The sequence below is a fragment of the Polypterus senegalus genome, chromosome 10, assembly GCF_016835505.1.
Source record: "Polypterus senegalus isolate Bchr_013 chromosome 10, ASM1683550v1, whole genome shotgun sequence".
Classification (NCBI taxonomy): domain Eukaryota; kingdom Metazoa; phylum Chordata; class Cladistia; order Polypteriformes; family Polypteridae; genus Polypterus; species Polypterus senegalus.
The window spans coordinates 18,461,111-18,475,680 of NC_053163.1; the positions used below are offsets into that span (position 1 = coordinate 18,461,111).

Consider the following 14,570-nt stretch of genomic DNA (forward strand, 5'->3'; position numbering starts at 1 on the left):
CTTTCAACCTTTTTTTTTCCAGGCAAAATCTTCACACTTCATTCACAAAACCTCTGATTGGTCTGGAAAAAATCAACAAATGGACATAAAACCAAACACACATAAAGCCAATTTATAAACACAGCTGAGCATTCTTTGCATGCTGCATTCGATCATTTGCCAGTCGAAAATGTTCAGCCATTAGAGAAAAATGTTTCTTGTGGATCTGGTCTTTTGTATGTTGACTTACAGTATGGGTGGCGCTGCTGCCTCGTAGTAAGGAGACCTGGGTTCGCTTCCAGGGGTCCTCCCTGCGTGGAGTTTGCATGTTCTCCCCGTGTCTGCGTAGGTTTCCTCCAGGTGCTCCATGTTCGTCTCACAGTCCAAAGACGTGCAGGTTTGGTGCATTGGGAATCCTAAATTGTACTTAGTGTGTGCCCTGAGGGTTGTTGGCTGGGATTGGCTCCAGCAGACCCCAGTAACCCTGTGTTAGGACAGGTGTGTCCACACTTTTTCGGCTTGCAAGCTACTTTTAAAATGACCAGGTTAAAATGATCTACCTACATTAAAAATTCATATATACACTGAGTATCTAAATTGTCCTTAGTGTGTGCTTGGTGTGTCTGTGTGCACCCTGCGGTGGGCTGGCACCCTGCCTGGGGGTTTGTTTCCTGCCTTGCGCCCAGTGATGGCCGGAATTGGCTCCAGCAGACCCCCGTGACCTTGTACTTAGGATATAGCAGGTTGGATAATGGATGGATGGATCAGAGGTGGGTAGTAATAAGTTACATTTACTCCGTTACATTTACTTGAGTAACTGTTTAAAGAAATTGTACATCTAAGAGTAGTTTTACTGCACCATACTTTTTACTTTTACTTGAATACATTTGTGAAGAAGAAGCGCTACTCTTACTCTGCTACATTTGGCAACACTCGAATTGTTACTTTTTTCCATTAGATAAAGTCTGACAGACAATTTTCAATCTGCTCTGTGTAGCGAATGCTGTCAAGTTGTGCACACGTCTTTCATTGCGTCTCCAGATCTGATGCGAGGTTTTGGATGTTCCCCAAATCAAGGCGCTGCAGCTTTGAGGACAGATGATGCATTTTTCATATGAAAGCATTAACTGCGCTAATCGTATTGAGCATGGTTTTTTCTTTTCCTTGCAGCTGTAAATTAAGCTCATTCAACATGTTGGTCAGATTGGGGAAAAAAATGCCAAGTCTAACGGCCATTGATCGTTATTAAGTTGCTTGTATTCTGCATGTTTAATGACAAGGAGAAACTCCTTTTTCTCCAGCCAGGGGTCTTGAAATCTCAGCAGGAATTTCTCCCTAGCCATCTGCCTCAACGAAGGCATCTTTTATCATCTCTCCATCTTGGAAGGACTTCTTATGCTTAATGATCGAGTGACTCACCCGGAACGATGCTTCGGTGTGTCTGCCTTTGCTTTTGAATTCAGCCGAGTGAAAAATGATGGCTGTCCGATTAACTGCGATTTTAGTTCCCTCTCCTTTCTCTGATTGCTTTTCAGAAGGAAGTCAGTTTCGTAGTTTTTATGAACAGTTCAAAAGTGCCTTTCCACATTTTCCTTCTTTGGAATAGCAATGATAGATTGACAGATCAGACAAACGCACTTCGATTGTGACATTGTGAGAGAAAAAAATCCTCTTCCAATTCCACATCCAGCCCATAAACAACAATTTTTTTTTTAAATCCCTTCTTTAGTCGATATAAATTGGAAGGCTAACTAGATCACTTACGTAGCTGGAGTTTTGCAGTAACTCGCACGTTTGATCGTGCGTGCGGGATGATCAGCGTGTTAGAAGAAAAGAGATCTCAGACTGGCCGCCCTGTATGTCAATCAAGTGGCAAATGCCATAGGGAGGATATATGATAGACTAACATTTAAAAAAGTATATTTTTGAATGCAACGTGATCTATCTGCACTTGCAGGTGTGTTATAAAAAGAGCCAGTAGCCACAACTCTGGGTGCCAGAGTCGGAAGTAGGAAGATGAAGATGAAGCTTGCGCCTGCTGGAGGGAGAGTAGTGGAGCAAGTAAGAGAAAAGCAGAAAAGTGTTGTATTGTGCTTGGGACTGTAATGTGTACTCGTGGGAACAGGGATGACATTCTCGACGAGGGAAGAAAAAGAAAAAAAAAAGCCCTGTGTGCTTTGAACTTGTTTCCTACGTCTGTCAGTGTAAGGGCTGGGGCCTCATGCATAACATTGTGCGTAGAATTCACACTATAACATGGCGTAATCACAAAAACAGAAATGTGCTTATGCACAAAAAAAAAATCCAGATGCATAAATCTGTGTGAATGCCAACTTCCACGTTCTTCCGCTACATAAATCCGGTCAGCGTGAAAAGTAACGCTCGTGCACGCACCTGCTGTCCCGCCCCAACTCCTCCCAGAATTACACTTCTTTGAATATGCAAATCAATATAAATAGCCCTTAAGCTCAGCATTCTGTGAAAAAAGCAATGGCAAAAGCATGGGGGAATAGAAGAATTTCAGCGAGGCAAAGAAAAATGTACTATTTGATTGTTTAAACAGTGGTATAAACAACAAAAGTTGATCGAGTGACATAGAGTGTTGGAGAAACTCGAAAGCTCAAGTTCACAAAGGCACCCAAAATAAAAAAGAATTTGTCAGATATCAAAGTCACCGCGAAAAGGTGAGTCGTAGCCCACCGTCTGAGTGTCATATGAAAGCTTACTAGGGTACAGAAAAATAAAAAAATAGGCACATAGTGGGGACAAAAGCATGAAATGTCAACTTTAATCACGTAGTTTATTTTGTCATTAAAGTAGAACATCATAAACTTCATCTTAAAATCGTTTAATTTACTAGTTTCTTAAATCCCATCGTAATTAATTTTTTGTTCCTTAAAAAATATAAAGTATATATATATTTTTTTTTCAAAATTGTATGAGCAAAAGAAAAACATTATATGTAAACTGATTCCATGGTCATTGTGTCCCACTCCAAAGAATTTACTTCCATTTACTGTATCCCAGGGAGCTGTTTCATGTTGTAGATGTTAAATGAACAACATGTTAGGCTGTAGCACTGTTTGAAATGCAGACCCTCTATGGTGGGTTTGGTCGATTGCATGTCTGCTCTGTGGTAGAACTGAGAGAATTAGGATGACGGTTCAGGTTCAGAAGGATCATTGTAGATCTGAGGACAGTGTGAATAATATTATAAAGCTAAAAACCTTTTGTTTTTCTTGGTGTTTTTTGATTATGATATTTTAGTGAACTAAAAATAGTCAGAAATCACCCCAGAGACACTAGTCAAGGGATAAAGGGAAAATGCATGAAATGTCAAAAGGCACAGAATGTTCTTGTTTTGTTTTCTTTTCTAAGGAAACTTATTCTCACCACTATTTTGTTTTTTTGTTTTTGTAATTTGACAAAAGACTTGTGTTATTTTGCAAAAGTATTGAGTTATTTCATGATAATTATTGCATTAATTTGCAAAAGTATTGCATTACTATGCAGAAAATATTGTCGGGTGCACTTAGTATAATCATGCATGCAGGTGCTCCAGACAATTGTGACAGCTAGTGAAAGGTAGATTGTACATAGCATACAATCTAGTAACAAGAACTGAACAAAAGTAATATATACTGTATACCCTATATACTCATGTATAAGTTAGATGATGAATCCCAAAAAATCAATCATAAAATCAGACCCCAACGTATATGCCCATTCAAAAATTTGACCCTTACATATTTTTTTTTTTTACACCTTCTTGCCTCCTCCGATCTTACATTAGTTTCTTAGATGCATTGAACTTTGTTGCAGCAGCGCTGTTACCAATTTCTTTCGTTACTTCAATGACATTTAATTTAAAACCACCTTCATATTTTCTCCTGATCAAACGCTCCATCGTAGATAAGGGATGCTCTTACGATAAAGGTGTATGAGGGTGTGATATACAAAAAACACAAAACAGTGCAAACGTCGCTTCTGAATAGTTGGGGTATTACCGTGTGGTCACGCAGGCACAATAGAGAGAGAGAGAGGTTAGCAGCACATGCTGATACAGTGCATTGTCGCACCCACGTAGAAAAAAGGTTGTGTGCTCTGTGGTTACTCTCTCAGGAGGGCCGGTGTTAGCATATCATAATCCCTTATATCAATAGCGAGCACAGATAAGAGTCACAGGGAAGTCAGTGATCACTCCAGCAGCATTGAGTATAATGCAAGTAGCAACTTGCTACTGCCAATAACATCAAGCCCATGAGTAGAGGGAGAGGTTAAAGAACACATATGGCTTGCAATCAGGAGACAATAACTGAATAAAAGTTATAGCTGTTCATTTAGGCTAGCTTTCCTTGCACATTACCATATATTTTGATTTTGATATACTTTATGAATCCCCAAGGGGAAACTGTCTTTTCACATGTGTATTGGAGGTTTCCTTTAAAAACTGAAGAGGCCACCCCTAAGCAAATGTCTACTTATATTAAGCAAGAAGCTGCCTTGAAGGATTTTATTGGGATTCCAGAAGAAAGTACTGTAGAGTGCAAGGGACCGTCCATGCTAAATAGGAGGGGTAACTTCAGGTTAAAGACGAGGAATGTGAGGTGGGACTATGTGGTAGACTCTGCAAATGAAGATGGAGTTTAAACACGACACATGTACTATATTTGAAAAACTCTTTTTGAACCAGAATGTACCTCCTCATGCCTTGATGCCAAGAAACCAAATATAAACATTAAAGAAAAACAGTCTTACAAATAAACAATGAAAGTTTCAGTCCTAAGGAGCTACTCTGTTCTTAAAGCAGAGCAGCAAATATACTGTACAGTATACACAAATATATAGGGGCTTGTAGGTGGCATTACAGCCTTCAAACCACAGATACTATTACACCACAACAGTCTAGGTTCAAATGAAACTTTTCATTATTCAGCAAGGTACCTTCTACAGATCTCTTCTTCCAAACATAGCACACTGCAATGCACAATTCCTTTGTTAGCTTCTTTTCTACTCCACTAGACCTCCAGGCAAGTGTCTTCCCATCTTTCCTGCACTGACTCCCTGGCTGAGGTGAAGGAACTCCTTTTAAGTTTGACTTGGAATTATTTCCAGAGAGTAACATTAAAGGGCAGAAGCACTTCAGGGTCATCCTTGCCATCCATTTCTATCTATCTATCTATCTAAAGTGGGAAGACATTGTGGGAAGACATTCAGCCAAGATACACATCTTAATCTGTATCATACCGGTTAAAAGCCATATACAGTAGTTGTATTAAATGTGGAAAGACCTTCATTTGGAAATCCAACCTGAATCAACACCAAAGAATTTATGCAGGAGAAAAGCCGCACAAGAGTTGTGAATGTGGGAATTGTGCCAGTGGTGGTGGGATCAACTGGCCTTACCAAAAAAAAAAAATTCCAGGCCCATCTGGATGCCTTACCAGTTACCATCACTTCATTTGATTTACAGAAGGAAGTGCTCTTAGGAACAATGCGAGTACTGTATCGAGCCCTAGCAGCACACCTAAGAGAATAACAAAAGTAGTAGATCAAAACCTACTCCAGGAAAACAAGCACACTTCAGGACTCAAGAGTGAGGTTCACTCCTGCCCTGAAAATAAGCCAACTAAACCATTTTTAAGAAATTAATTGAGAAAGAAATGCCGGGAAGAAACAAACAAGGAGGAAGGAAGAAGGAGAAAAGCAAGATTGAGAAGTGCCCATTCTAACTACTCAAATCAAAATGGGCATTGTTAACTTAACTTTTAACTGACCAGATTAATATCCCATATGTTTCATTGACTTTATGCTATACTCTGATTAAAATGTGTTCCTTTAATTCTTTTGAGCAGTATATATATACTGCACGACAATGCCCGGCCTCATGTGGCAAGAGTATGCAGGCAGTACCTGGAGGATGAAGGAATTGAAACAATTGAATGGCCTTCACGATCCCCTGACTTAAACCCAATAGAACATCTGTGGGACATTATGTTTCTGTCCATTAGGCGCCGCCAGGTTGCTCCTCAGACTGTACAACAGCTCAGGGATGCCCTCATACAGATCTGGGAGGAAAGGCCACAAGACACCATCCGTCGTCTCATTAGGAGCATGCCCCGACGTTGTCAAGCATGCATACAAGCTCGTGGGGGCCACACAAGATACTGAAAAGCATTCTGAGTAGCAGAAATTAAGTTTTTGAAAAATGGACTAGCCTGCCACATCTTCATTTCACTCTGATTTCAGGGTGTCTACACAATTGAGCCCTCTGTAGGCAGAAAACTTTTATTTCCATTAAAAGACTTGGCATCCTTTTGTTCCTAAGACATTGCCCTGTCGTTATTTGTATAGATATCCAACTTCATATTGAGATCTGATGTATCTAATGTGTTTCTTTAAAGTGTTCCTTTAATTTTTGTGAGCAGTGTATATATATATATATATATATATATATATATATATATATATATATATATATAATCATTATGATTTGACAATTTTACCATAACAATGCAGAAACTGAAAATAACAAAATTTTGAGAGAGTCAGTCTGAAATAATTCTGATATGAAACAAGACTATAATATTTGTTCTGGCAGTTATTATTCAAATAAAGATCCAAATCCATGTCCTGCATATAAACATCCTTTCTTATGAGCTACAGAAAATGACTTTTTAGGAATTACTTGGTAAGTAGGCAGAATTCTCACAGTATATTTAAGAAAATTAAAAGGGCTGTTACCAAAAACATCATGACTAATGAATGAGTTTAACTCCTCTTATGACTGAACACATATGCAGTCGTAGGGAAAGTTAACCACCAAGAAAAAGACCTTCTGAAGGTGCTGGATATGGAAAGATTTACGGTCAGGTTAAAACTCTCACACAGCACCAGATACTCGTAGAAGAGGAATATCCTTACCAGCCAGTCTTTCAACCAAATGATGCACACGTAAATAGAAGATGCCTTGTTGTAAGAAAGAATTGTAGACATTTATAGAAATATGCCAGTATGAAAGGAAAATACTCAAACAGTGTATCATTATGGAACTAATGTTGTTCTGGTAATGAGGAAAAGTAGGAGAAGAATTTTGTGGACTTGCGACTCCAAGCACACAGACATTAACTGAATGCTGTCCTTCTGAATATTATTTATCCCACAATCCTTGTATGCCTTCATTCTTGTGCAGATTTGTGCCTAGTTCACAAGGCCACACCCTAGCATGCATACTATTAAATCAGTCAATCAGTCATTATCCAACCCACTATATCCTAACTACAGGGGCACAGGGGTCTGCTGGAGCCAATCCCAGCCAACAAGGCACCGCAGGGCACACACACACCAAGCACACACTAGGATCGCCAATCCACCTAACCTGCATGTCTTTGGACTGTGGGAGGAAACTCATGCAGACACGGGGAGAACATGCAAACTCCATGCAGGGAGGACCCGGGAAGTGAACCCAGGTCTAGTAACTGTGAGGCTGCAGCACTACCACTGCACCACTGTGCTGCCCTATTAAATCATGAAGCCTCTAAATTACATAAATTCTATCTACTTCTTTATTATGCAGAATTACCTGAGTAAGGTAAATCAATTCTCTGCAGCCATGCATAATTACAGTAGGTCTTTCATTTTATTCTCCGATATAGAACGAGTTCTCAAGTTTTTCTTGCACAATTTCTGGTGTGGTGACACAAATGGCAAGAGCTGGGATGGGCAAGCCGAAGGACTGGGAAGCTCTCCAGCAAAACACCAAATACCATCTGAAGGAGATCTAGAGAAATCCTAATTTTGGTGTCTGTCTGGGTCATTGAAATTCTGTTGTCAATCTGGCCACAGACCAATGGTTGATCAGATATGCTTTTGTTTTATTGTAGACATACTGTAAATTTTGTTAAAGATCTTCGGTTTTAATAGGTTGACCCCGTGTATTCTGTGTTTTGAGATCCTCAGGTTAAAATATGCACAAACTCCAAGTTAGTCATTTCAAAAGAAAATTGAACACTATCATTTCACAATGTACAGTGGGTAATATTCTGAATCAGAAGTGGTCTGTCTTGATTGCAGATGTTTTGTCACCACAAAACTTGTGAGAAAGGAAGTAATGAAGAAATTGAAAATAAATTGTATCTGTGGTTTAAACAAATGAAGCAGAAACATTATTTGAACAAATGCTAATTTAACTGAAAAGGGCAGGGAGCTCTCAAGAAAGTTTTGTCTTCATATTAGTGACAGTGTTTTCAAAAAGGTCTCTCATTTATATTACGTGATAGACGTCCGGGGACCTTGCCCCACCAGGACGCCAGGAGAAGGGAAGGACCGGGAGAGGGGCAATGTATTCCCTGGAATGCAAAAGAGCAGCCTCCCTGGATTGCATGGGGGCCACGGAACTTGGAAGCTCAACCCTGTAGGGGGACATGGCCACCGCCAGGGGGCTCCAGGACAGCTCCGGAGTCTGGGCATGCAGCACTTCCGCCTCACCTGGAAGAGTGTCATGGAAGTTAATTGGGGAGTACCTGGGGCACTTCTGGGTGCTGTATAAAAAAGGCTGCCTCACTCCACTCGGGGAGCAGGAGTTGGGTGGCAGTGGACAGAGCTTGCAGGAGAGGAGTGGAGGCGTCAGAAGAAAGGAAGGCCATGTATTGTGGTTTGTGCACTGTGTTTGTGCTGTGGAGAATACACATGTGTGACCTTGGACATCATGAGCCTCAGTGTCTGTCTGTGCCTTGGGCGGATCTTTCACAATAAGTATTCAGACACTTTACTTTGGCACTCCACATTGTGCTCAAGTGAATCCTGTTTGCTTTGATTCTTCCTGACAAGTGACTAAAATGTGAATGGAGTTCATCTGTATCAAACTGCATAGATTGGTCATCATCTAGAAAGGTACACATTTACCTTTTCTATTTAAAGCCTAAAATTCACATTGCATGTCCAGACATAAACCAAACCATGAAGTCCAAGGAACTCTGTAGACCTCCATGATCAAATTGTGGGGAGTCATAGAAAAGAACAAGAGGGTAAAACAATTTCTAAAACATTGCATGTTCCCATGAGCACAGTGACATCATTAATTATGAAACTGAAGACGTTTGGAACCACCAGAACTCTTCACAGTGTTGTCCATCTATGCAGACTGAGTAACTGGGCAAGAAGGACCTTAGTCAGAGAAGTGACCAAGAGCCTAATGGGTTACTCTAAAAGAGCTTCAGAAGTCCTCTGCTGAGATGGGAGAACTCGTTGGAAGGACAACCATCTCAGGAGCACTCAACGAATCAGACGTTTATGGTAGAGTGGCTAAATGGAAGTCACCCATATGACAAACCATTTGGATTCTGGGCATGAGGAGCATGATGAAAAAGATTCTCTGGTCAAATGAGACAAAATCTGGACTTTTTGGTCAGAACTCTAAGCACAATATCTGTCAAAGTTGTGCATTCTGAAAATAAATTAAGCTGGCATTATAATAGCCGTTGGGAAATGTGCGATTCATATACGTCCAATTGTCTACATAAAAATAGCATTTTAAACTGTGCCGCCGACTAAGCAAAATTTCATTAAAAAGTCTAAATACACCGCAACGGTAGGCGGCAGTATGACTAAGGAATGTGGAAGAACCTGAAGTCGATAAATAGGGAACCCAAAAAAGAGGGCATCCAGGGTTATGCGTGTGTGCAGTTATAGGCCATGGACGAAGTGACCTGCAGGAAAATGAAAGAGCAGATCGTCTCCAGCATCGAGCGAGCAGCCAAGACGACCTCACAGACTGTCCTGCGTAGATTAGCGGAGCGCAATTCGTATGCTGTGATAAACGAGGAACAGGAAAATGGAGCCCTCGGAGTCTCTTTAGATTATTTTAAAGTGACCCACATGGTAGAGGAGGTGGTGAAGGGGATAGCGCAGATTGCCTTGTCCGAACTCGTGGAGTTTATATTCAAACGATTTACAGATCTACAGAAAAGGGTGTCCGAATGTGAGAAGGAAAGCGGAAACTTGAAACAACAACTGGAAACACTGCGCAGTGCCACACACGTGGGATGCATAGATGACCACGGACGATCGCTGGGTGGACGCCCAGTTTCACTTTGTAAAGCGAGAGGCAAACCCACAGATCGTAAAGGTGAGAGCGAGAGGGCTGTGGGGAGCCCGGCGCCAGTGACGTCACACGGCTTCATTCTTAAATTCGCCGGATACAAACAGGAGGCGGAGCTTAGCGAGTGCTCGGCAGCAGAGTGCCGTTCTGTCAAACCCTCCGCATCCCAGAGGTCATTTCCAGACCCAGAAGAAAAACAGATCCAGAAGAGCGAGGATCAAGGTGCGTTTAAACTGTATTTGGATTTTTTAATCTCGGTTTTTGTATCAATATAATACATTAATAATACAATTGATCAGTTAACTTAGTATACAAACATTAACAAGTAAACTTCACATGCAATAGTCACAACGGCTAAACCATTAGGTAAATAGGGGAATCCAAAGATTAACATTAGAAACTGTCAAGAAAACAGCCAAGAATCTCTGCAATTTGTATTGCCTTTGTGTTTTTACTAGTATTTCTTATACATACAGAAAAGTGTACAGGAAGGTCTAACATTGTGAAACGAACAGTATATTTAAAATATATTTACCAAGTAGGGCGGCACGGTGGCGCAGTGGTAGCGCTGCTGCCTCACAGTAGGAGACCTGGGTTCGCTTCCCGGGACCTCCCTGCGTGGAGTTTGCATGTTCTCCCCGTGTCTGCGTGGGTTTCCTCCGGGCACTCCGGTTTCCTCCCACAATCCAAAGACATGCAGGTTAGGTGGATTGGCGATTCTGAATTGGCCCTAGTGTGTGATTGGTGTGTGGGTGTGTTTGTGTGTGTCCTGCGGTGGGTTGGCACCCTGCCCAGGATTGGTTCCTGTGTTGGCTGGGATTGGCTGGGATTGGCTCCAGCAGACCCCCATGACCCTGTGTTTGGATTCAGCGGGTTAGAAAATGGATGGATGGATTTACCAAGTAAGGAAGGGGCATCACTATATTTTCTATCACTTTATCTTCTGATTTCTAAACAGCAAAAAAAAAAAACTACATTTAAACAGACTAGGATGCATATATTTGTTCATAGTAGAAAGTGATAAAAAAAGTAATTCTAAAGTATTTTTGAATAGGTGCAGATATAAAAAAAGAGAGGTTAATGTCCTTAATTAAAGATACTTCTCTGTCTTTGTTGTTCCTGCATTGAGTATCCAACATTTGACCCTCAGAAAGTACACTTTGAGGATATGTTAACATTATGAATCAGAGGAAAGGCTGGGTGAAATTTATGATTTCAAAGTGGACAACTTTAACCTTGTTTGCTAGGAACAAATAATATGGCACAGACCAGTCAGTTTTCCAATGTATGTACCCTATTATTGAACACCATCCAATGGGGCATTAGAGATGGAATTATCAAACATCAGTGTTTTGAACTTGAATGGATACGCTTTCTTCGAGAGAGCCCATTTAATGTAATGGATGATAGTTTAAAGGTTTTTTTTTTTTTTAATGAAATGTTTTTTGTTCTGTTTTACTTTTTCAAGCAGTACACCCTTTGTATGATGCGAACGAGACGTCTCACGTTGGCCTGCACGACATGGAGCTGAGAGCTGCGGATACGTTAAAAACAGGAGTGGAGGTCCCTGAGCCGCTGTCTCCTTACATTAATGAAGAAGATGCTAAAGTAGGTTTACCTGAAGTTTCAAAGGAAGTTACAGCACAAGGCGCCATTTTCACTAATGAGGAGGAGTTAATTAGTGTCAAGCAGGAGGACTGTGAGGAGGAACTAAATATTAAAAAAGAGAGACTTCCTGTGGAAGGTAAACCTGAAGATGTATTTAGCATTTGTGTAGTTAAGGAAGTTAATCCAGAACCAGTGCAGGATGGTTTGTTACTGGAACATGAGGAGAATGTGAGTGGGAGTAAACAAGGTAAGGAGACATTAGGAAAAGGATTCATACAAACGACATGTCTGGAAAAGCTAAACATGATCCCTAATGTAGACTTGCAAATTTATGATAAAAGCTTAAACTCAAGTAAACTATACTCCCTGCAGAAAACACACACACAAGAAAAAGTATATCGGTGTACAGAATGTGGAAAATCATTCACTGGGGCAAAGCAACTTAAGTGCCACCAGAGAATTCATACTGGAGAAAAACCATACCGGTGTAATGAATGTGGAAAGACATTCAGACAGGCTGCCCACCTTAAACTACACCAGAGAATTCACACGGGAGAAAAACCGTATCAGTGCACTGAATGTAAAAAAACTTTCAGACAGGCGACACACCTTGCACTCCATCAGAGAATTCACACAGGGGAGAGACCATACCACTGTGCGAATTGTGAAACGTCTTTCAGAAGGACTACTGACCTTAAATGCCACCAGATTGTTCATACTGGAGAAAAACCGTACCAGTGCCCTGAATGTGGAAGGACCTTCAGCCTTAAATCCAGTCTTGAACAACACAAGAAAATTCACACGGGAGAAAAGCTGTTCAAGTGCAATGAATGTGGGAAGATTTTCATCCGAGATGCTCACCTTCAGCAACATAAAAGGATCCACACAGGTGAAAAGCCATATCGGTGTACTGAATGTTGAAAGACTTTTAACCAGGCAGCAGGCCTTAAACTCCCCCAGATAATTCATACTGGAGAAAAACCGTACCAGTGCACTGAATGTGATAAAACCTTCAGCCATAATGCACACCTTAAACAGCACCAGAGAATACACATGGGAGAAAAACCATGCCAGTGTACTGAATGTGGAAAGGTATTCAGCCAGTCGAAAAACCTTAAACGCCACCGAGTAATTTACACAGGAGGAAAAGCATATTACTATACTTAAAAGAAAAAGGCATTGTTTTGCAACCCTCAAACAGTCCTAGCAAATAAGCCATATTGTCATTGTCAACCTGTTTGCAGCATGTGAGGGCAGCATATTTAACTTTCTGAGAGGGTTACTCCTCTTTATCTGCCCGATTTATTGTACTTAACCCCTCTTGCCCCTTTTCCTTCAGCATCAACTGAAAAAAATTTAAAAAAAAATCTGACAGCCTGTGGATGGATTGCTGCTGGATATAAGAACTACTGCATAAAATTTCCAGGTGACCTCATGTGCTAAGAAAACATAACATTTCTGGCCATTAACCAGTTGGCTGCAGAGTGAAACCATTCATCTGAAAAGATTGGCACAAACTGGTTGTTAAAAAACGTACCTGCTCCACTCATAAAGATCATTTTCAAGGAGAACGGAACATGTAACCTTCCTACTGGAAAGTGTCTGTGCGCTACTGAGATTGATAAACTACAGGAGCATATAAAAAATGTCCATTAGTTTTGTGCGGCTGCATTTTCCTGTTTGTGATATTGTTGATTAGGAGTCATTTTCAAGGAATATTAACTGTGTGTGTAAACAGACTGATGACTGAGGAACTACAAATACAAGCCCATTGTCTGAAATGGCAGGATAGCTGTGAGTTACCTTGGTATGAACCGAGAACAATTCGATCACTTTTCATCATTAAACTTTCACTAATATTGTTGGTGCTATTTGTGGCGTGGGATGCTTTGTTTCCCTGTACAGCAAATCCTCTCTATCTGCAGATTCTATTTTATGGGATTGGCTTATTTGCTTTTACAAAACTTAATTTATGAGACCCGTACTGGCAAGACAGTACAGGAGTGGCTGGAAGAGAAAAGAAGACAAAGACATACCAGTGATGGTGTTAGAGACGTACCTACCCATCAGAAGGCTGTTAACTGACAACATGGACGATTCTCTCGTACTGTGATGCTGCTGCCTCCCTAGTTATTAGTTTTCGCTTTTTTCTTAAATAAATTTTGTTTGTGGGATGACCTTTTTATTTTTTAATCTGCTGATGGCTTACACATTTTGGTGGATTGAATTATTTTGGATTTTTGGAACCTGTTGAGATGACTACAGTTTTGAATGTTTACAAGGAGACCCCCTGTTTGTTCACTCTGTAAGTTTCTGACAAATAAAATACTTGTACATTTTCAGTTTCTGACTCTGGAAGGGCGTGGGTCTGAGGTTCTTTAAGGTTTGATTTGCTTCCCCACCATATATGGAACACCCCCGTCCTCTTAAATTCTTGGCTGGACCCTTCAATTCCACCCGGGGGAGTAAATTCTAACATTATTCAAAGTTATTGTCTTCTCTATCTAAACCCTCTGGCCTAGATAATGAGGTGTTTCATTTTGGTTTTCTTTAAATCATTCCGGTAATAAAATGAGATGCCTTTTGGGCATACAAGGTCAGTTGCAGTGTACTCACAATGTTCCGATGTCGAACTAGTTTTAGTACATATTTTTTGTAAGAAAGCTAATTTTAGGGTTTAGCATGGTTGCAGTGTTCCAAAGAGCTGCAGACTAAAAGCAGTCCAAAATCAAGACTAAGTACAGTTGCAGTGTGTTTCTGGGTGTCGGAGAAGGGGAACAAAGTTGTTTACTGACTTAGTCCACCTAGTGAGCACGTCTAACAGACTTAGTAATGTTAGTAATGTAACAAAATGAATTTTGTACACATCAAACTGACTTATATG

General features: G+C 40.6%; 1 pseudogene; it reads left to right on the top strand.

Moving 5' to 3' along the window:
• The first annotated feature begins 9,609 nt into the window (after positions 1–9,609).
• Positions 9,610–14,028, top strand: LOC120536838 (annotated as a pseudogene).
• Positions 14,029–14,570: the final 542 nt, after the last annotated feature.